Raw genomic sequence first — 22,086 nt, 5'->3', positions numbered from 1 at the left:
ATAGAAAGACAAGTGAAAATCTTAGTGGCAGCCATCAAGGAAGCCAGAAAGGAAAGGCCCCCATCACAGAACACTAGTCAGGGGACACTGGGTCCATGCCAGAAAAGCCAGAAAAGCCAGAAAAGTGAGCAGTGTTCCCTACAAAGAAACCAATGCAGCCAGAAGAAAAACTAGAAAAGAAAGATGTCCTTACCCTCCCCACAGCAGAGGAGTCAGATGATTGACAGGACCGGGGCTCCCTCTCACTTAGCCCCCAGGAGCCCATGATAACAGCCACAGTGGTGGGGGAGGCCAGACTAAATGCTTCCTAATTGATACCAAGTTGTCTGCGAGCCGTAACCACAACAGCAAACCTAGTTCAAGAGGCTCTAGGTCAAAATTTAACCCTTGTGGCTCCTCATGCCATAGAGACTTTGCTGTGAAGTGCTTCTGGCAAATAGATGTCAAATGCTTGCATCCTGCAGTATCAGAGTTTACTGGTAGATCAGCCTCATTTAACTTTCTCTCCCACAAGATGTTTAAATCCAGTTACCTTGCTCCCTGATCCAGACCTTACCACACATGTCCATGACTGCCAAGGACTGTTAGAGACTATGGGAAACTAGCTGACCTGATCTCCAAGATGTGCCTTTAAAGGAGGCTAACAAGATGTTAGCAGCTTCCTTGAGCAAGGAGTGTGAAAGGCTCCTGCTGCTGTAACTACAGAGATGGATATACTGTAAGCCCAAGCACTGCCAGCAAGTACCTCAGCATAAAAGGCTGAGTTGATTGCCCTCACTCAAGCCCTCTGATGAGGTAAGGACAAACATATTAACGTTTACACTGATATGCTTTCGCTACTGGGCGTGTGCACAGAGCCATCTATCAAGAGCATAGGCTACCCACCTCAGTGGGAAAGACTATCAAAAACAAAGAAGAAATTCTAGCCCTGCTTGAAGCTGTATGGCTCCCTCCACAGGTGGCTGTAATTCACGACAAAGGACATCAAAGAAAAGGCATGGCTGTTGCCCATGGTAACCAAAGAGCAGACTGTGTAACTTAAAAGACAGCTCAGCTCTTTGTCGACCCTGCTGTCAGCTGTGTCCTTTCTGCTACCTGACTTGCCAGCCCCAGGAAAAGAAAAACAAGCTTCAGATATCCAGGCAAATAAAAATCAAGAAGGTTGGTAGATTCTTCCTGACTCCAGAATCTTCATACCCCAAGCTCTCAGGGAAACTAATCAGTCATCTGCATTCCACCACCCACTTAGAAGAAGCAAAACTGGCCCAGCTCCTAAGATGCCATTTCAAGTTCCCCTCCCTTCAGAAATTAGAGGATCAAGCAGCCCTCCGGTGTATGGTTTGCACTCAAGTAAATGCCAAGCAAGGTCCTAAACACAGCTCAGGCCACCGCCTCTGGGGAAACTTGCCAGGAAAATGGTATTGACTTTACAGAAAGAAAACCACACCAGACTAAGTACAAATACCTTCTGGTACTAGTAGACACTTTCTCCAGATAGACTGAGGCATTTGCCACCAAAAATGAGACTGCCACCACAGTTTTTTACTCAATGAAATCATCCCTCAACATAGACTGCCTGCTGCCATAAGGTCTGATAATAAACCGACCTTCACCTTGTCCATAGCTCAGTCAGTCAGTAAGACATTAAACATTCAATGGAAACTCCATTGTGCCTATCAACCCCAGAGCTCTAGGCAGGTAAAACGCATGAATCACACTCTAAAAAGTACTCTTATAAAATTGATCTTAGAGACTGGTGAAAATTAGGTAAATCTCCTTCTTTTAGCCCTTCTTAGAATAAGATGCACTCCCTACCAGGCTAAGTTTTCACCTTTTAAAACCATGTATAGAAAGGCTCTGCCTATCTTGCCTAAGCTAAAAGATACCCATTTAGCAGAGATCTCACAAGATAATTTTTTTTTTACAGTACCTACAGTCTCTCCAACAGGTACAAGACATCCAGCCACTTGTCCGAGGAGCTCATCCCAATCGAGTTCCTGACCAGACGGGGCCCTGCTGCTCATTCCAGCCAGGTGACCTGGTGTTTGTTAAAAAGTTCCAGAAGGACTCACTCCTGCTTAAAAAAGACCTCATACTTTCATCCTCACCACACCGATGGCTCTGAAAGTAGACTGCATTCCCGCTTAGATTAATGACAACCCCTAGTACCAAAGCATGTTTAACTGTAATCTATGACTAACTACTCTAATTACTGGATTGGCAGAACCCCTCTTCTCCTCTTGTTTAGTCTTCAAACCTTGTATGTTAAAATTAGTTTCTTAACTTTGTAAAACAACGCATAGCTTCTGTTAAACTTATGTATCTTAAGACCCAACATAACCCCCCTTGTTATAACTGAGGAATCAATGATTTGATTCCCCCAAAACACAAGTGGGGAATGTGATACCCTAACTTATATTAACTTGATTGACTCTCTCTTAGTTGAGAAAGCCAGATGGATTCCATTCACCTCCTTCATTTGCAAGACATTAAGGGCTCCTTACACATCCCCTTCCTCAAGGACTTAACTAGTGCAAGCTGACTCCCGGCACATCAAAGAGTGCAATTAACTGATAAGGTACTGTGGTGAACTACATTCCCAGGAATTCGCTCAGGTGATATTACTCTAAAGGCCCCACGTTTGTGTCAGGAGCCCCCATACCTATCACCTTGTGATGAATTTAAAGCCCCTGCACTTGGAACTGTTTGTTTTCCTGTAACCATTTGTCTTTTCAACTTTTTTGCCTGTTTTACTTCTGTAAGATTGCTTCAGCTTAATTCCCCCTCCCCAACCAAAGTATAAAAAAAAATCTAGCCCCTTCTTCAGGGCTGAGAGAATTTCAAGTGTTAGCTGTCCTTGGTCACCGGCTAATAAAGGACTCCTGAATTAGTCTCAAATTGTGGCATTTCTCTATAACTTACTTGGTTACAACAGATGAAGCTATAGCTAATTCTTTTCTTCCTCCTTTTTGTATTTTAATTTGAATTTTTCTTCCTTCTTTTTGAGATAGAGTCTCTCTCTGTCACCCAGGATGGACTGCAGTGGTGTGATCTCAGCTCACTGTTCCTGGGTTCAAGCAATTCTGTCTCAGCCTCCTGAGTAGCTGGGATTACAGGTGCACACCACCACGCTCAGCTAATGTTTGTATTTTTAGTAGAGATGGGGTTTCACCATGGCTAGACTGGTCTCAAATTCCTACCTCAGGATCTGCCTTCCTCAGCCTCCCAAAATGCTGAGATTACAGGCATGAGCCACCATGCCCAACTTTAATTTTTCTTTATTGGAAGAGAAAGAAAATTTATATTTTTAAGGCCACCAGCCAGAGCACTTAGAAAAGAAGGAGGATGTATATCCCTTTTGGCATTTTTTATTAGCCTGATCTTGGTGACTATATTGACTCTGCTGGGGTCACTTTATTTGTGCATGTTTTCTTTTCTTTCTCAACTGCCTGGAGGATATGTATGGATCCACGACTTTGGGCCACAACATAAGGTTGTGAAGATTATACCTGCCAAGAGTGTCCAGTTAAGGAAGAAGAGTGGCTGAATTCAGCCTGTGCTGTGCCTGAAAGCCCTATGCTCTGTACAGGCCTTAGTCCACCTAGAGGATGGAGCAGCTTTTAAAAGTATACACAAAGGCACATCATGGGCTGGCAGCAGCCCTGCCTGGCCCCAAGTGAGGTAGCAGTGCCAGATGCCTCCAGAATAGACTGGAAGGCCTTCTGTCCCTCTGTTATGTGAAAATTGCAACCAGAACTACTTTGTCCAAGGAAAGAGAGAGAGATCATAGGAAAAATCCATAGAATGGTGTCTGAAAAAAATTGCAAAGGATGTAGGAGATCTGAATGAAGCAGATGTAATGAAACGACAGGTTTAACTTCAGGCTTAAGTTTGTTTTACTGAATGAAATAGAATCTCCTTTGAGTAAACACAAATACAAAAGGTTTATTGAGAAGATACAGAGGAATTGCACAGAGCCAAAAGCCCAGCCTGGCTTCATAAGACCTGGAAAACCGGAATAGGGTACAAGGAGGTTTTCCCCTTTCTTTCTCAGGAGTCATGCAACCTCTCCTCTGCTCTACTCTTCAGCCTCTCTCTAAAGACAAGTTTTTCTTACTCATGGCAAAAAATGGTTCCTCAATCTCAACTTTATGGGACCATTCTATTCATATACTCACTGTTCTTGACCATAATGTCTATAGATTTGGATCAAATTCCCTAGAGATGAGAGGAAATTTCTATTTTACTCACTTGCAGATTCAAAATTAACACATATATGATTTGTAAAGAGAGTATTTCTACCAACTTTGACCAAGACAGTAGATTTCTATATTGAGTTCTACAGATCAGCCCATAGCTGTGTTGAAGTCAAATAAAATATAGAGATGAATCTCTAAATTTAAAACTTTTTATTTGGGAAGCAAATGTTGCAATTCAGCACATACCCACAGACAGGGTGGCCTTTAATATGTCCAAAGAACAAAGAGAAGGTTGGAGACTTTTATAAAAACAACAAATGTTGCATATTATTTTGAAAGTAGTTTCATTGGCACTAGTAAGGTTTTAGATAGCTGGCAAGCTCTGATTGGTGAATGACGGTGGTGGCTAAAACTGTTTGTAGAGTTACAGCAGGCTGTTTCTGCAGCTATTAGATTAAAAGTAGTTCATGTTAAAATGGGCAGTTTCACCAGCCAGGTTTGCAGAGAATTACATTCTTGGAGCAATATAATATGCCCTGAATGCATTTTCCCCATGGGTCCTCAACTCTGATTTAGCTGAGTATAACAAGAATGACTCAATTTGTGTGATCAACTTTCACAGCTGGTTCCCAATCATTGAGCCACAAAGTAAGAAATAATCAAGACAAGATATAAACAATGTTATGAAAATTCCCCCACAATGTGATGAATTTAAATCAACAGTGAAATAACCATGGTTAAAACTCCCTGCTCTATATAAATTATTGAACTCACAGACCCAGGCATGTGACTTATTAAGGAAAAAAATAAGTATGCTTTTTAGATAGAATGTCTGGGGAATTAATGAGTTCACAACTTAAGAGAGATGGGTTATTCTTCTCTCTTGTTAAACAAAATGAGACCGTATTTATGATGGTGGTATACCTACCATCAGAGATGACTTTGAACAGTCATGGTGTCTGAATGCTTTATTTAGCAAAAATTGTAGAAAAACCCTGTTAGAGTACTAAGGCTACAAAATTCAGAGCAGGTGACCATGATTTATAAGTGTAGGAAAAATAAATCTTTCAAATGTCAGATAAGGTCTGGATTTTTCTGCATTGAAGTCACAAATTTTGCTATTTTTTCATGTGTCTGTTGGCTGCATAAATGCCTCTTTTGAGAAGTGTCTCTTCATATCCTTCACCCACTTTTTGATGGGGTTATTTTTTTCTTGTAAATTTGTTTAAGTTCATTGTAGATTCTGGACATTAGCCATTTGTCAGATGAGTAGATTGCAAAAATTTTCTCCCATTCTGTAGGTTGCCTGTTCACTCTGATGGTAGTTTCTTTTGCTGTGTGGAAGCTCTTTAGTTTAATTAGATCCCATTTGTCAATTTTGGCTTTTGTTGCCATTGCTTTTGGTGTTTTAGACGTGAAGTCCTTGCCCATGCCTATGTCCTGAATAATATTGCCTAGGTTTTCTTCTAGGGTTTTTATGGCTTTAGGTCTAACATGTAAGTCTTTAATCCATCTTGAATTAATTTTTGCATGAGGTGTAAGGAAGGGATCCAGTTTTAGCTTTCTACATGTGGCTAGCCAGTTTTCCCAGCACCATTTATTAAATAGGGAATCATTTCCCCATTTCTTGTTTTTGTCAGGTTTGTCAAAGATCAGATGGCTGTAGATATGCAGCATTATTTCTGAGGGCCCTGTTCTGTTCCATTGGTCTATATCTCTGTTTTGGTACAAATACCATGCTGTTTTGGTTACTGTAGCCTTGTAGTATAGTTTGAAGTTATCACTGGCCATCAGAGAAATGCTAATCAGAACCACAATGAGATACCATCTCACACCAGTTAGAATGGCAATGATTAAAAAGTCAGGAAAAAACAGGTGCTAGAGAGGATGTGGAGATATAGGAACACTTTTACACAGTTGGTGGGAGTGTAAACTAGTTCAACCATTGTGGAAGACAGTGTGGTGATTCCTCAAGGATCCAGAACTAGAAATACCATTTGACTCAGCAATCCCATTACTGTGTATGTACCCAAAGGATTATAAGTCATGCTGCTATAAAGACACATGCACACATATGTTTATTGTGGCACTATTCACAATAGCAAAGACTTGCAATCAACCCAAATGTCCATCAAGGATAGACTGGATTAAGAAAATGTGGCACATATACACCATGGAATACTATGCAGCCATAAAAAGGATGAGTTCATGCCCTTTGTAAGGACATGGATGAAGCTGGAAACCATCATTCTCAGCAAACTATCTCAAGGACAAAAAACCAAACACCACATGTTCTCACTCATAGGTGGGAATTGAACAATGTGAACACTTGGACACAGGAAGGGGAGCATCACACACCATGGCCTATTGTGGAGTGGGGGGAGGGGGGAGAGATAGCATTAGGAGATATACCTAATGTAAATGATGAGTTAATGGTGCAGCACACCAACATGACACATGTATACATATGTAACAAACCTGCAGGTTGTGCACATGCCCTAGAACTTAAAGTATATATATAAAAAAAAGAAATAACCATTCAGCAAATATGTGATGATATCCACTGTGGGCAGGTACAGTAGCAGGCCTTGGGGATGTCAAAGAAGGAAACAGACAGGCCTCTGTTCCTATGGAGCAGGCATCCTAGCTGGAGGTTAGGGACCATAAAACAATAAACATAATCAATACATAAACAAAAAAACAAATTTTGCTATTTTTACAGGTCTACAAGAAAACTCAATTCCTCTTCAGGAAGTTAAGTGACTTAAAGATTACCTAACAACAAAAAAGACAAGCCAGCTAAGGATGCTCAAGAGAGGGCTTTTTGAAACTGCACTAATTGATCATAATGTTGTGAGTTTCAAGCCCCTTCATAGCTTTCCTATAGCTCACTCTTCATCTCCCAAATGACAAAAATAAGCAAACCCACAGAGTATTAGTTTACATTATATGCAAAAAAAAAAAACCCTGCACAAAGTCCAGAGTATAGAAAATGGTAGAATAAAACTGAAATCAGTGAAGGTTAATGTCATTAAAGTTAACCCCAGATGCACGGAATTTTGTCTGATCTGGCATAGTTTTTTTTACCATATTTCATTTAAAAGATTTCAATTTATGCATCCCTTTCCACATCTAGGTTATGGATTCTGACAGGTATAAGAGTGTCTCTTATTTAATCTCTGTATCCTTAGCAACTAGTTTTATAACTAGCACAGAAAAGGCACTCAACACATTTGATTAATGAATGTGGTTGTTTCATTGACAAAACGATAATAATCTCTCAACTAGAGAAAAATCATTCTAAAAACCATCACGTCAGGGACTTAAAGAATTTGGGGGTCTGTTTACTGTTGTTCCTGTGTGTTTAAACACAGCAGCCATACCAAGTATCCTATTGCATCTGGCCCACAAGATCTAGTTGCAGAGATAAAGATTCTAGAAAATTTCCCTGGGATACTCCGCACTTATACCAGGCCTGCTAGTTTTGCTTCCATCCTCCATTTCTCTGAATTCAGGCCTCAGTACCTTGGACTTTGATCAATGCTTTGGGCTCCTTCAGGTTTGGTGACTGATAGAAGTTCCCCTCTGTTTCATCAAACCTATGCCTCCCACCTGACTCTTGTCCTAGCTTGTTTCAGAATGATTATGATTGTATTAGGCTCCATAAATACCATGATAATCAAATCAACCCTCAAAGGGCTAACTGATAATGTCAATGAATACACCATTAATTGAATGGAGACACCTGTCATTACTTGGGTAAATGATATTATTTAGTGGTTCTCTGACTTGGCTGTTCATGGGAATTACCTGGGGAAATATAAAAAATTGATGCCTAGCACCACAGATTTTAATATGATTGGCTTGGGGGAGGCCTGGCATTAGAACTTTTAAAAACTTCCAGCTGATTCTTACACAAACTTTTCGAATCACTGCTTTAGGCTGAAAACCTAATTCATGCAATTTTTTCCATATTTAAGAGAATAGACATTACTAAATGAAAATGAAACAATTTCTTAGCCTTGTGTTCTACTTTCCTGTCTGTGTATACCACAACATTTATATAAATATTGCTAGATGAATGTAGGCTGGCTGAGACTACATGTTAAAAATTTCCCTGGAGTAAAATGAGATATGGGTGGATAGGTTTGAGACATGTTAAAACCAAAAACCTCAAAATGTTAATGCCACAAGCATTGATTCTTCTCTCTAATGTGAGAACCAGGAGTGAACATTCTTCTCAAATTCCTATCTTAACTGAAGGCTGAAAGCTGTCCTTTCCCACTCCCACCCCATAGAATCAAGAAGAACTGGCTTTCTCTTACTGTCCCTTCCCACTTGCAGGTCATTTGCCCAGGCATTGGGTATTTTGAGAGCTGTCTGTCTGGAGAGATAGGGAACTTAGCTGTTAATGGAGGGACAAATGCCAGCCCTTGGAATTCACTCATGCCTAAAATATGCAAAGCAAGCCCAAGGGAGTGCAGTCTTCCTTTCTCAGCTATTTGTCTTTAAACATCTGATGGGGAAGCTCCCTTGCTACATGCAACTGAGAAATAGTGCTGACTCAGCTTCTATTCCAAGGCTCAAGAGATAAGGACATAGCACAGCCCTGGGTGCTAGCATCTTCAATTTTAACTCCTGTTTGCCATTTGTCCCTCTCTCTAGACTGAAAGTGCCTGCTTATATGTTGTGCCAAAAGTAAAGCTTCAATTTATAGGAGAAAAGGAGGGTTTATTACATTTGACAAATAATGGCAAACAATACTGTCAACATTGCATACTATGAACAGTTTAATTAAACAGTTTAATTAAACTACACATAGTATATTTGGCTTCTTTCATTAGGTCTCATAATTATGGTTTTCTTTGACCACTCCATTGAATCCTCCCCTTGGATAGTCCTGGTTTGAGGCCTGTCTTAGGGCAGAACTGGGAGAAGAGTGGTCACTAAATGTTCACAGCTTGCACCATCCCTAACATGAGATTTCAAATGGATTTTGTCACAGCCCAGTTCTTACAGACAGCTCAGGCTGTGGCAGTGTCATTTAAGAAGACATCTGGCAAGGATTGCTGGCAAGATGACCAAATAGGAACTGTTGGGGTCTGCAGCTCCCAGCTAGATCAATGCAGAAGGCTGGTGATTTCTGCATTTCCAACTGAGGTATCCAGTTCATCTCACTGGGACTGGTTGGATAGTGAGTGCAGCCCACTGAGGGGGAGCCAAAGCAAGATGGGTCATTGCCTCACCTGGGAGGTGCAAGGGGTCGGGAATTTTCTCCCTTACCCAAGGGAAGCCATGAGAGACTGAGCCTGAGGAACTCCAGCACAGATACTACACTTGTCCCATGGTTTTTGCAACCTGCAAACCAGGAGATTGCCTCTGGTTCCTACCCTGACAGGGCCCTGGGTTTCAAGCACAAAACTGGGCAGCCATTTGGGCAGACACCAAACTCCAGGGAGCCAAGTGGTCTTCCTCAGCGGGTCACACCCCCATGGAGCCCAGCAAACTAAAATGTACTGGCTTGAAATTCTTGCTGCCAGCACAGCAGTAGTCTGAGATTGACCTGGGATGCTTGAGCTTGGTCGGGGGAGGGTTGTCTGCCATTGCTGAGGCTTGAGTAGGGAATTTTTACACTCACAATGTAAACAAAGCTGCTGGGAAGTTCAAACTGGGTGGAGCCCATGGCAGCTTAGCAAGGCTGCTGTGGCCAGACTGCCAGATTTCCCTTCTCTGGGCAGGGCCTCTCTGAAAAAAAGGCAGCAGCCCCAGTCAGTGGCTTATAGATAAAACCCCCATCTCCCTGGGACAGAGCACCTGGAGAAAGTGGTGGCTGAGGGTGCAGCTTCAGCAGAGGTAAAAGTTCCTGCCTGATGGCTCTAAAGAGAGCAGTGGACCTCCCAGCACAGTGTTTGAGTTCTGCTAAGGGTCAGACTGCCTCATCAAGTGGGTCCCTGACACCCATGCATCCAGACTGGGAAACACCTCCCAGTAGGGGCCGAAAAATACCTCATACGGAGAGCTCTGGCTGGCATCTGGCAGGAGCCCCTCTGGGATGAAGTTTCCAAAGGAAAGATCAAGCAGCAATCTTTGATATTCTGCAGCCTCTGCTGGTGATACCCAAGCAAACAGGGTCTGGAGTAGACCTCCAGCAAACTCCAGCAGACCTGCAGCAGAGGGGCCTGACTGTCAGGAGAAAACTAACAAACAGAAAGGAGTAGCACATCCACTCAAAGACCCCATGTGAAGGTCACCAACATCAGAGACTAAAGGTAGACAAATCCACAAGAATGGGGAGAAACCAGTGCAAAAAGGCTGAAAATGGCAAAAACTAGAATGCCTCTTCTCCAAAGATCACAACTCCTCACCAGCAAGGGAACAAAACTGGATGGAGAATGAGTTTGACAAACTGACAGAAGTAGGCTTCAGAAGGTGGGTAATAACAAACTCCTCTGAGCTAAAGGAGTATGTTCTAACCCAATGCAAGGAAGCTAAGAACCTTGAAAAAAGGTTTGATGAATTGCTAACTAGAATAACCAGTGTAGAGAAGAACATAAATGACCTGATGGAGCTCAAAAACACAGCATGAGAACTTCGTGAAGCACACCCAAGTTTCAATAGCTGAATCAATCAAGCAGAAGAAAGGATATCAGTGAATGAAGATGAACTTAATGAAATAAAGAGAGAAGACCAGATTAGAGAAAAAAGAATAAAAAGGAATGAACAAAGTCTTCAAGAAAGATGGGACTATGTGAAAAGACCAAACCTACGTTTGATTGGTGTACCTGAAAGTGACGAGGAGAATGGAACCAAACTGGAAAGCACTCTTCAGGATATTATCCAGGAGAACTTCCCCAACCTAGCAAGACAGGCCAACATTCAAATTCAGGAACTACAGAGGACACCACAAAGATACTCCTCGAGAAGAGCGAGCCCAAGACACATAACCGTCAGATTCACCAAGGAGGAAATGAAGAGGAAAAATGTTAAGAGCAGCCAGAGAGAAAGGTCAGGTTTCCCACAAAGGGAAGCCCAACAGACTAACAGTGGATCTCTCTGCAGAAACCCTACAAGCCAGAAGAGAGTGGGGGCCAATATTCAACATTTTTAAAGAAAAGAATTTTCAGCCCAGAATTTCATATCCAGCCAAACTAAGCTTCATAAGCGAAGGAAAAATAAAATCCTTTACAGACAAGAAAATGCTGACAGATTTTGTCACCACCAGGCCTGCCTTACAAGAGCTCCTGAAGGAAGCACTAAACATGGAAAGGAACAACCGGTACCAGCCACTGCAAAAACATATCAAATTCTAAAGAACATTGACACTATGAAGAAACTGCATCAACTAATGGGTAAAACAACCAGTTAGCATCATAATGACAGGAATGAATTCACACATAACAATATTAACCTTAAATGTAAATGGGCTAAATTCCCCAATTAAAAGACAAAGACTGGCAAATTGGATAAAGAGTCAAGAACAATGAGTGTGCCGTATACAGGAGACCCATCTCATGTGCAAAGACACACATAGGCTCAAAATAAAGGGATGGAGGAATATTTACCAAGCAAATGGAAAGAAAAAAAGGGCAGGGGTTGCAATCCCAGTCTCTAATAAAACAGACTTTAACCAACAAAGATCAAGAAACAAGGGCATTACATAAGAGTAAAGGCATCAATGCGAAGAGCTAACTATCCTAAATATATATGCACCCAATACAAGAGCACTCAGATTCATAAAGCAAGTTCTTAGAGACCTACAAAGAGACTTAGACTCTCACACAATAGTAGTGGGAGATGTTAAGATCCCACTGTCAATATTAGACAGATCAACAAGACAGAAAATTAACAAGGATATTCAGGACTTGAACTCAGCTTTGGACCAAGTGGACCTAATAGACATCTACAGAACTCTAGACCCCAAACCAACAGAATATACCTACCTCTCAGCACCTCATTGCACTTATTCTAAAACTGGCCACATAATTGGAAGCAAAACACTCCTCAGCAAATGCAAAAGAACGGAAATCATAACAGTCTTCAGACCACAGTACAATCAAATTAGAACTCAGGATTAAGAAATGCTCTCAAAACTGCATAACTACATGAAAACTGAACAACCTGATCCTAAATGACTACTGGGTAAATGATGAAGGCAAAAATAAAGATGTTCTTTGAAACAAATGAGAACAAAGACACAATGTACCAGAATCTAAGGGGTACGTTTAAAGCAGTGTGTAGAGGGAAATTTACAGCACTAAATGCCCACAAGAGAAAGCAAGAAAGATCTAAAATTGACATCCTAGCATCAAAATTAAAAGAACTAGAGAAGCAACAGCAAACAAATTGAAAATCTAGCGGAAGACAAGAAATAACTAAGATCAGAGCAGAACTGAAGGAGATAGAGACACGAAAAACCCTTCAAAAAAAAATCAATGAATCCAGGAATTTCTTTTTTCTAAAGATCAACAACATAGACCACTAGCCAGACTAATAAGGAAGAAAAGAGAGAAGAACCAAAGAGACACAATAAAAAATGATATAAAGGATATCACCACTGATCCCACAGGAGCACAAACTAACATCAGAGAATACTACAAACACCTCTACCCAAATAAACTAGAAAATCTAGAAGAAGTGGATAAATTCCAGGACACAGACAGCCTTCCAAGACTAAACCAGGAAGAAGTCAAATCCCTGAATAGGCCAATAACAAGTTCTGAAATTGAGGCAGTAATTAGTAGCCTACCAACCCCAAAAAAGTCCAGGACCTGATGGATTCACAGCTGAATTCTACAAGAGGTACAAAGAGGAGATGGTACCATTCCTTCTGAAACTATTCCAAACAATAAAAAAGAGGGACTTCTGCCTAACTCATTTTAGGAGGCCAGCATCATCCTGATACCAAAACCTGGCAGACACACACACAAAAAAAGAAAATTTCAGGCCAATATCCGTGATGAACATCAATGCAAAAATCCTCAATAAACTACTGGCAAACCGAATCCAGGAGCACATCAAAAAGCTTATCCACCATGATCAAGTCGGCTTCATATCTGGGATGAAAGGCTGGTTCAACATATGCAAATAAATAAATGTAATCCATCACATACACAGAACCAATCACAAACACCACATAATTATCTCAACAGAAGCAGAAAAGGCCTTTGACAAAATTCACTACCCTTTCATACTAAAAACTCTCAATAAACTGGGTATCAATGGAACGTATCTCAAAATAGTAAGAGCTATTTATGACAAGCCCACAGCCAATATCATACTGAATGGGCAAAAACTGGAAGCGTTCCCTTTGAAAACCAGCACAAGACAAGTATGCCCTCTCTCACCACTCCTATTCAACATACTATTGGAAGTTCTGGCCACGGCAATCAGGCAAGAGAAAGAAATAAAAGGTATTCAAATGGAAGAGAGGAAGTCAAACTGAACAACTTGCTCCTGAATGACTACTGGGTAAATAACGAAATGAAGGCAGAAATAAAGATGTTCTTTGAAACCAATGAGAACAGGGACACAACATACCAGAATCTCTGGGGCACGTTTAAAGCAGTGTGTAGAGGGAAATTTATAGTACTAAATGCCCACAAAAGAAAGCAGGAAAGATCTAAAATTGACACCATAACATCATAATTAAAAGAACTAGAGAAGCAAGAGCAAACAAATTCAAAACCTAGCAGAAGGCAAGAAATAACTAAGACCAGAGCAGAACTGAAGGAGACAGAGACACAAAAATACCCTTCAAAAAATCAATGAATCTAGGAGGTGGTTTTTTGAAAAAATCAACAAAATTGATAGACTGCCAGCAAGACTAATAAAGAAGAAAAGAGAGAAGAATCAAATAGGCACAATAAAAAATGATAAAGGGGATATCACCACCAATCCTACAGAAATACAAACTAGCATCAGAAAATACTATAAACACATCTATGCAAATAAACTAGAAAATCTAGAAGAAATGGATACATTCCTCAACATATACACCCTCCCAAGACTAAACCAGGAAGAAGTTGAATCTCTGAGTAGACCAATAACAGGTTCTGAAATTGAGGGAATAATTAATAGCCTACCAACCAAAAAAAGTCCAGGACGAGATGGATTCACAGCCGAATTCTACCAGAGGTACAAGGAGGAGCTGGTACCATTCCTTCTGAAACTATTCCAATCAGTAGAAAAAGAGGGAATCCTCCCTAACTCATTTTATGAGGCCAACATCATCCTGATACCAAAGCCTGGCAGAGACACAACAAAAAATGAAAATTTAGACTAATATCCCTGATGAACATCAATGCAAAAATCCTCAATAAAATACTGGCAAACTGAATCCAGCAGCACATCAAAAAGTTTATCCATCAAGATCAAGTGGGCTTCAGCCCTGGGATGCAAGGCTGGTTCAACGTACACAAATCAATAAACGTAATCCACCACATAAACAGAACCAAAAACAAAAACCACATGATTATCTCAATAGATGCAGAAAAGGCCTTTGACAAAATTCAACAGCCCTTCATCCTAAAACCTCTCAATAAGCTAGATGGAACATATCTCAAAATAACAAGAGCTATTTATGACAAACCCACAGCCAATATCATACTGAATAGGCAAAAGCTGGAAGCATTCCCTTTGAATACTGGCACAAGACAGGGATGCCTCTCTCACCCCTGCTATTCAACATAGTGTTGGAAGTTCTGGCCAGGACAATCAGGCAGGAGAAGGAAATAAAGGGTATTCAATTAGGAAATTAGGAAGTCAAATTGTCCCTGTTTGCAGATGACATGATTGTATATTTAGAAAACCCCATTGTCTCAGCCCAAAATCTCCTTAAGCTGATAAGCAAATTCATCAAAGTCTCAGGATACAAAATCAATGTGCAAAAATCACAAGCATTCCTATACACCAATAACAGACAGAGAGCCAACTCATGAGTGAACTCCCATTCACAATTGCTACTAAGAGAATAAAATACCTAGGAATACAACTTACAAGGGATGTGAAGGACATCTTCAAGGACAACTACCAACCACTGCTCAAGGAAATAAGAGAGGACACAAACAAATGGAAAAACATTTCATGCTCATGGATAGGAAGAATCCATATAGTGAAAATGGCCATACTGCCCAAAGTAATTTATACATTCAATGCTATCCCCTTCAGGTTACCATTGACTTTCTTCACAGAATTGGAAAAATCTACTTTAAACTTCATATGGAACCAAAAAAGAGCCAGCATAGCCAAGTCAATCCTAAGCCAAAAGAACAAAGCTGGAGGCATCACACTACCTGACTTCAAACTATACTACAAGGCTACAGTAACCAAAACAGCATGGTACTGGTACCAAAACGGATATATAGAATGACAAAACAGTATCGAGGCCTCAGAAATCACACCACACATCTACAACCATCTGATCTTTGACAAACCCGATAAAAACAAGAAATGGGGAAAGGATTCTCTATTTAATAAATGGTTCTGGGAAAACTGGCTAGCCATATGTAGAAAGCTGAAACTGGATCCCTTCCTTACACCTTATACAAAAATTAATTCAAGATGGATTAAAGATTTAAATGTTAGACCTAAAACAATAAAAATCCTAGAAGAAAACCTAGGCAATACCACTCAGGACACAGGTATGGGCAAGGAATTTATGACTAAAACATGAAAAGCAATGGCAACAAATTCCAAAATTGACAAATGGGATCTAATTAAACTAAAGAGCTTCTGCACAGCAAAAGAAACTATCATCAGAGTGAACAGGCAACCTACAGAATGGGAGAAAATTTTTACAATCTACCCATCTGACAAAGGGCTAATATCCAGAATCTACAAAGAACTTAAACAAATTTACAAGAAAAAAACAACTCCATCAAAAAGTGGGTGAAGGATATGAAGAGACACTTCTCAAAAGAAGACATAGCCAAGGCTTGGAACCAACCCAAATGTCCATCAATAATAGACTGGATAAAGAAAATGTGGCACATATACACCGTGGAATACTATGCAGACATAAAAAAGGATGGGTTCTTGTCTTTTATAGGGACACAGATGAAACTGGAAACCATCATTCTCAGCAAACTATCACAAGAACAGAAAACCAAACACATGTTCTCACTCATAAGTGGGAGTCGAACAATGAGAACACATGGACATAGGGAGGGGAACATCACACACGGCAGCCTGTCTGGGTTGGGTGGCTAGGGGAGGGATAACATTAGGAGAAATACCTAATGTAGGTGACGGGTTGATGGGTGCAGCAAACCACCATAGCATGTGTATACATATGTAACCAACTTGCATGTTCTGCACATGTATCCCAGAACTTAATGTATAATAAAAATAAATTTTAAAAATATACATATGAAGACACCTGGCTCTCCTCTGGAGACACATTTGGACAGGCATTGCAATCACCTTGCTGGCAGGAGAAAGAGGAGATAGGACAGTCCAATAATGGCTAGAGCTGCAACTTGAACACAGTCAGAAACAGCAAAAAGAAGCAGGTAGCCCATGGGTAGGCAGAGAAGGCTGACATTTTCTATGAACAGGACTACGTCCAGGAGAGCTCATGGCAGGGCTTGTGTGCATTAAGTGGAGGGTTAGAGATAAACAGCAGACTCCTCAGTATCTTGAACAGCAGTCCCCAGCTTGCCTTGTATGTGGAGGTAGAGATAAATGGGTCTCCTTGGCAACGGAGATGTGTACGCTCAGCAGGACTACCAAGAAGGCATCTGCAAGCCTGACATGAGTGTTGGTGTCCCTGCCCTCTTCTTGTTAATGCTCATATCATCTAAGTATACACCCTTTTACTCCTCTTCATTGCTGTCATCTACTACCTTCAGATCACTGTCCATCATTGCATGGAAATCTTCACCACAAATCCTGAGAGATTTCAACCTGTATTTAGATAGCCAGTGAGCAATATTGCTTTGTAATTCCTGAATCTCTTTTGCTGCATTGCGTTTCAGCCCCCTACTCCAAGGAGCTGATCTTGGATCTTAATATCCTCCAAAAGCCTATGTCCTGTTCAGTATTTGTTAAACACTTTTAATTTAATGATTTATATTAACAGCTCTGGAAATTATTTTGCATAGTAAACACTGTGGCAGAATCTGCTAACTGCCTGGCTGAATAGCAACACTCCCCCCCTTAATAAGCACATCTTGATCTTTTTATTATCATATTGTCGCCCAGAATAAAGGACTATATTCCCCAACTTTCCTTGAAGCTAGGTGTGGCCAGTGAGATATAAAAAGGATTATTGAAAAGCTGCTTAAAGTTAGTTCCCACAGCTTAGAAGGGCCTTTCCCCACCCCACCCTGACTTCACTTCTTTTTGTCGTCTGGATTTAGACTTAAAGGATTCAGTTCCAGCAGCCATCTTGGTCCATGAGTTTGCCTTGCACATGGAAACAATTTAGGGTGGGGAGTGGTGGCTCAGCCTGTGTTCCCAACACTCTGAGAAGCTGAGGTGGGAGGATTGCTTGAGCCCAGGAGTTTGAGATCAGTCTGGGTAACATAGTGAGACCCTGTCTCTATAAAAAATGAAAATATTACCTGGATGTGGTGACTTGTGCCTGTAGTCCCAGTTACTCAGGAGGCTGAGGTCACTTGAGCCAAGGAGGTCAAGACTACAGTAAGCTATGGTCACACCACTAATTCCAGCCTGGGCAACAAAGCAAAACCCTGTCTAAGAACAAGAATGAAAGAAACCATTTGGTAGGTGATCAAATAGGAAGGTAAGAGCCTGGTGATCCTGGTGACTCACTGAAGTCACCAATCCACCTCAAAATTTTATTTTATGTGAGTGAAAAACTTATGTCTTTTCAATCTTCTATCATCTTGTGATTTTTCTATTGTATGCAGTCATATCCAATCCTAATAGAATTCTCACAGTGATCCGTTATGCATTTTATTCGTTATATTTTGATCCCTCTCTCTTTTTATTTTCCAGATGAGTGCTTCGATTTCATCTTTAAAACTTTCTTTAAAAAAATCTGGAATTATAGTTTCATTTTCTAAGAGTTATTTCTTTTTGATAGCATATATTTTATTGTTTTTTGTATGCAATAGCTTTTCAAATCTCAGAAGTCACCAGTTGGAAAGTCTGTCCTATTTTGAAGTATACTTCTGTTCTCTGAATTCTTTCTTTCCTTTGATGTCACTTTTTTCCCATTGGTTTTTCCTGGGTTTTCCTTTTCATGTTAGAGACTTTCATCTGATGTTTATTGATCCTTGGTTACTGCTCATACTAAGAATGAGACAATAATGGGACAAATTAACATCACGTTCCTTATCACAAGATATGCACTGAGGAAAACACTGACTTCAGTGGTATTCCTTCCAAAAGTGCATGACCTGAATTTAATCATGAGGAAATCTTAGACACACTCAAATTGAGGGGTATTCTACAAAATAATTGACTTGTCATCTCAAATATCAATACTATGAAGCACAAAGACTAGGAGATTAGTTCCCATTAAAGGAGATAAAAGAGATAAGACAACTGAATGCAACATAATCTAGAAATTCCTTTGCCTAAAAAGGACTTTTTAAATAATCAGCAAAATCTGAATAAGATCTATAATTAGATGATAGTATTCTATCAATATTAATTTTCTGCATTTGATATTCTTCCTCTAATTATGCAAGAGAATGTTTTTAAGAAATAAGCATTGGAGTATCTAAGTTTAAAGGGGCATCATGTCTGCAACTGTGAAATGGTTCCACAAAAATAAATTGCATATCTATTCATCCATCTGTCTCTCTATATATCTATGGAGAGAGTAAAGGGTAAAATACGTATGTTAAAATATCAATATTTCAGAAACTTAGGTATACTGTATATGGGAATTCTTTGTACTTTTCTTCCAACTTTTCTGTAAATCTAAAATTATGCTGAAATGAAGTCCTTTAAAAGGAATATGGCCCATATAAAGATTTTCTGGGAGCTTCATGGACGTATTCCAGACTGGTTAATGACAGGCTTCAATAGTGTGTGTGTGCAGGCATGAAGCCAGCTGTAACTCTGGGAACCCTTAAATGCCAAACTTAAGAGGTATTTACTCTGAGAGTGTTTTCCCTTGCCATCTGCCCTATTTTTTCCTGAAAAATTTTTTAAGATTATTTAAACCCTCTAATTTTTGGCTTGGGGCAAATGGCTGCCTACAAATCCTTTCGGTCCAATTTCTCAAACCCAATTCCCACCCTATCCACTCTATCCACTTTCTGGGGTCTGCCAGGACAATCAGCTTCATGGTGCACCCTCGGCTATGGCTGTCGCTACTTGGCTTCAACAATATTGAGAAAACTCCCAGAAATTTATCACAATCTCTTGTCTTTTTATTGTGTTATTTTTGTTTTTATTCTTTATTTTTATTTTTATTCTTTATATAAATTTATTTTTGTTTTTATTCTTTATATATTTTATTTTTGTTCTTATTCTTTATATAATGTATTCCTAAGCATGTGCTTCATCAGCCACCTTGAATCAGAATTCTTTAGATAATTTAATGTTAACTTTTATCTGTAACTGGTTATTGTTTATGAACACATACTATTTTTTTTTTCATTTTTGGCATATCTGATAATCCTTCAGCTTTTCAACATTTCATATTGTCATAATATGATATCACTACAGATCATATTGGATTCTTACCCTTTGGTACTTTTTGTCATATTATTCTTCATTGGACCATTTAGTCAACTTACATAATTCTTTCATGTGCATTGTCTTCTATAGCTTCACTTCATAGATTTTAGGTTTGCTAAGCCCAACCTCAAGTACATTATTTATTCCTTTCTTTTACCTGAAGTAAATATATGCTCAGAAGAATAATCAGTCCAACACATTACATGCTACCTCTTCTTTCCCCAGCCATGGATGATTAGGTCAGGATGATTAGGCAGCCAATCTGTTGGCTTATCAGAGACCTCTGATTGGTGTGGCTTGACTAGAACAGATGATATGCACCGATCAGATTCCCTCCATCATTATTTTAAGCTAAAAATACAGAGATTGTTATGAGTTGGGGGTGGGCAATGGAGTGACAAAGTCATGTCAGCTTAGTGGTGGAGGAAGCCATTTGCAAGATGAAAGGCAAATGAAATTGATACTTAGAGTGATGAAAGTGGTACAGTTGTGAAAAAAGAAGCTGAGATTAAGTAAGAGAGAATTAATATTGGTTCTAAATAGCTTTCTAGTTTGTATGAGGCCCAGTTTCACATAGTTCTGTGATATATCTGTAACAATGAAATTAATCTTCTTTTCTAAACTAGTTTGAGTTTCTAATTCCTTCCAACCAAAAAAAAAACCCTTCATCTTTTAATTTCATCATTTGAATTTCCTTGTTTTTGTTTTTCAAAAGAGAAATAATTCTTTATTAACAAAAATGTGCACAAAAATTAACATCTATACTAATTTTTTTTTTAGAGTCTTGCTCTCTCGCCCAGGCTGGAGTGCAATGGTGCGATCTTGGCTCACTGCAATCTCCACTTCCCAGGTTCAAGTGATTCTCTTGCCTCAGCCTCCTTGAGGAGCTGAAATTACAGGTGCACACCATCACACCTGGCTTATTTTTGTATTTTTAGTAGAGATGGAGTTCCACCATGTTGGCCAGGCTGATCTCGAACTCCTGACCTCAGGTGATCTGCCTGCCTCAGCCTCCCAAAGTGCTAGGATTACAGGCGTGAGCCACTGCACATGGCCCATTCCACAAATTAAAGTGTCAGAGAATTAGAATTTTTAAAAAATCTTCTGATAGAATATAGAATCTTCCTCACTAATCTGTGACTGTTTTTACTGAGTTTAATCCCATCACTAAAGTAAAAAAATTTCTTTTGGGGAAATTTGTTTCAAGAGTCAAGGATCAGGCACAAATTTTCCATTGCAAGCTCCCGTTGTCAGAAATAGATTAGGGAAATGCCATGCTCCCTCTAGTCCCTTAATCTGTCCTTTTCATCTTTCTCCAGAAGCAGCAGGAGAAAGACCCAATGCCTTCAATGTGTTTCTATAGTTGCTATTGTGAAATTATGACCTCTCTATGCATTTTGACCTGTGAAGCTAGAATTTCTTGTTTTTACATCAGATAGATCAGATATATCACGCGATTTTATGAGAATGTATAGAATTACAAAAATATCCAACCAGGATAAAATTATTTAAACACACTTAAACAAATCTTAATTTTGAAAGAGGTTTACAAAATAATTTTACAAATGTCCTTCAAAATGAGTTGCCAAATGCGGGAACCATGTCTTGTAATTCCTTTGTATGTTCCCTCCAAAATGAAAAAATAAAAAAAGATTCATAGTTATGCAACTTTCAGCTGTCCAATAAATGTGGTTGAATTGAATCATTTCAGCTACCAGAAGAAAATTTTAATAAACTTCCATGCAAAATTTCAATTTGAAAATACTTTTAAAACAACGTTTGGAAATGATACTAAAATTTTTGAGTTGCAAAAGTCAGCAATTAAGAAAAGTACTCCAAAATAAGCACGTCTCATCTCCTGTGAATAAGCAGTTTACTTTGGCAACTGCAGAAGCTTGTCTTGGGTGGATTCAAAATATCCCACTCCATACCTGTTAACTTCCAAACCAGTGAGAGATTTATTTTTTATCCAACTATCTAACTGATTGTTAAAGCTAAAACAAATGTGTTTTCATAACATCTTCAAACAACATTTTTTTCACTTTAAAATAGTTTATGTCATAAAATAAATTTTTGAAAAGTATGACAAAATTGGAAAAAGAAATTATCTAGAGTTTTATTCTCCAGCTAGATCCGCTTTTAATATATTCTTTTTATTATTTCATTATTACAGTCCAAAAAATACACTAATTGCTTTTTTCATAAGATAATAATCTAATCTGCATGAAAT

This window comes from Pongo abelii, chromosome 7, assembly GCF_028885655.2.
Source record: "Pongo abelii isolate AG06213 chromosome 7, NHGRI_mPonAbe1-v2.0_pri, whole genome shotgun sequence".
Classification (NCBI taxonomy): domain Eukaryota; kingdom Metazoa; phylum Chordata; class Mammalia; order Primates; family Hominidae; genus Pongo; species Pongo abelii.
Note: the sequence above shows the minus strand (reverse complement) of the source record.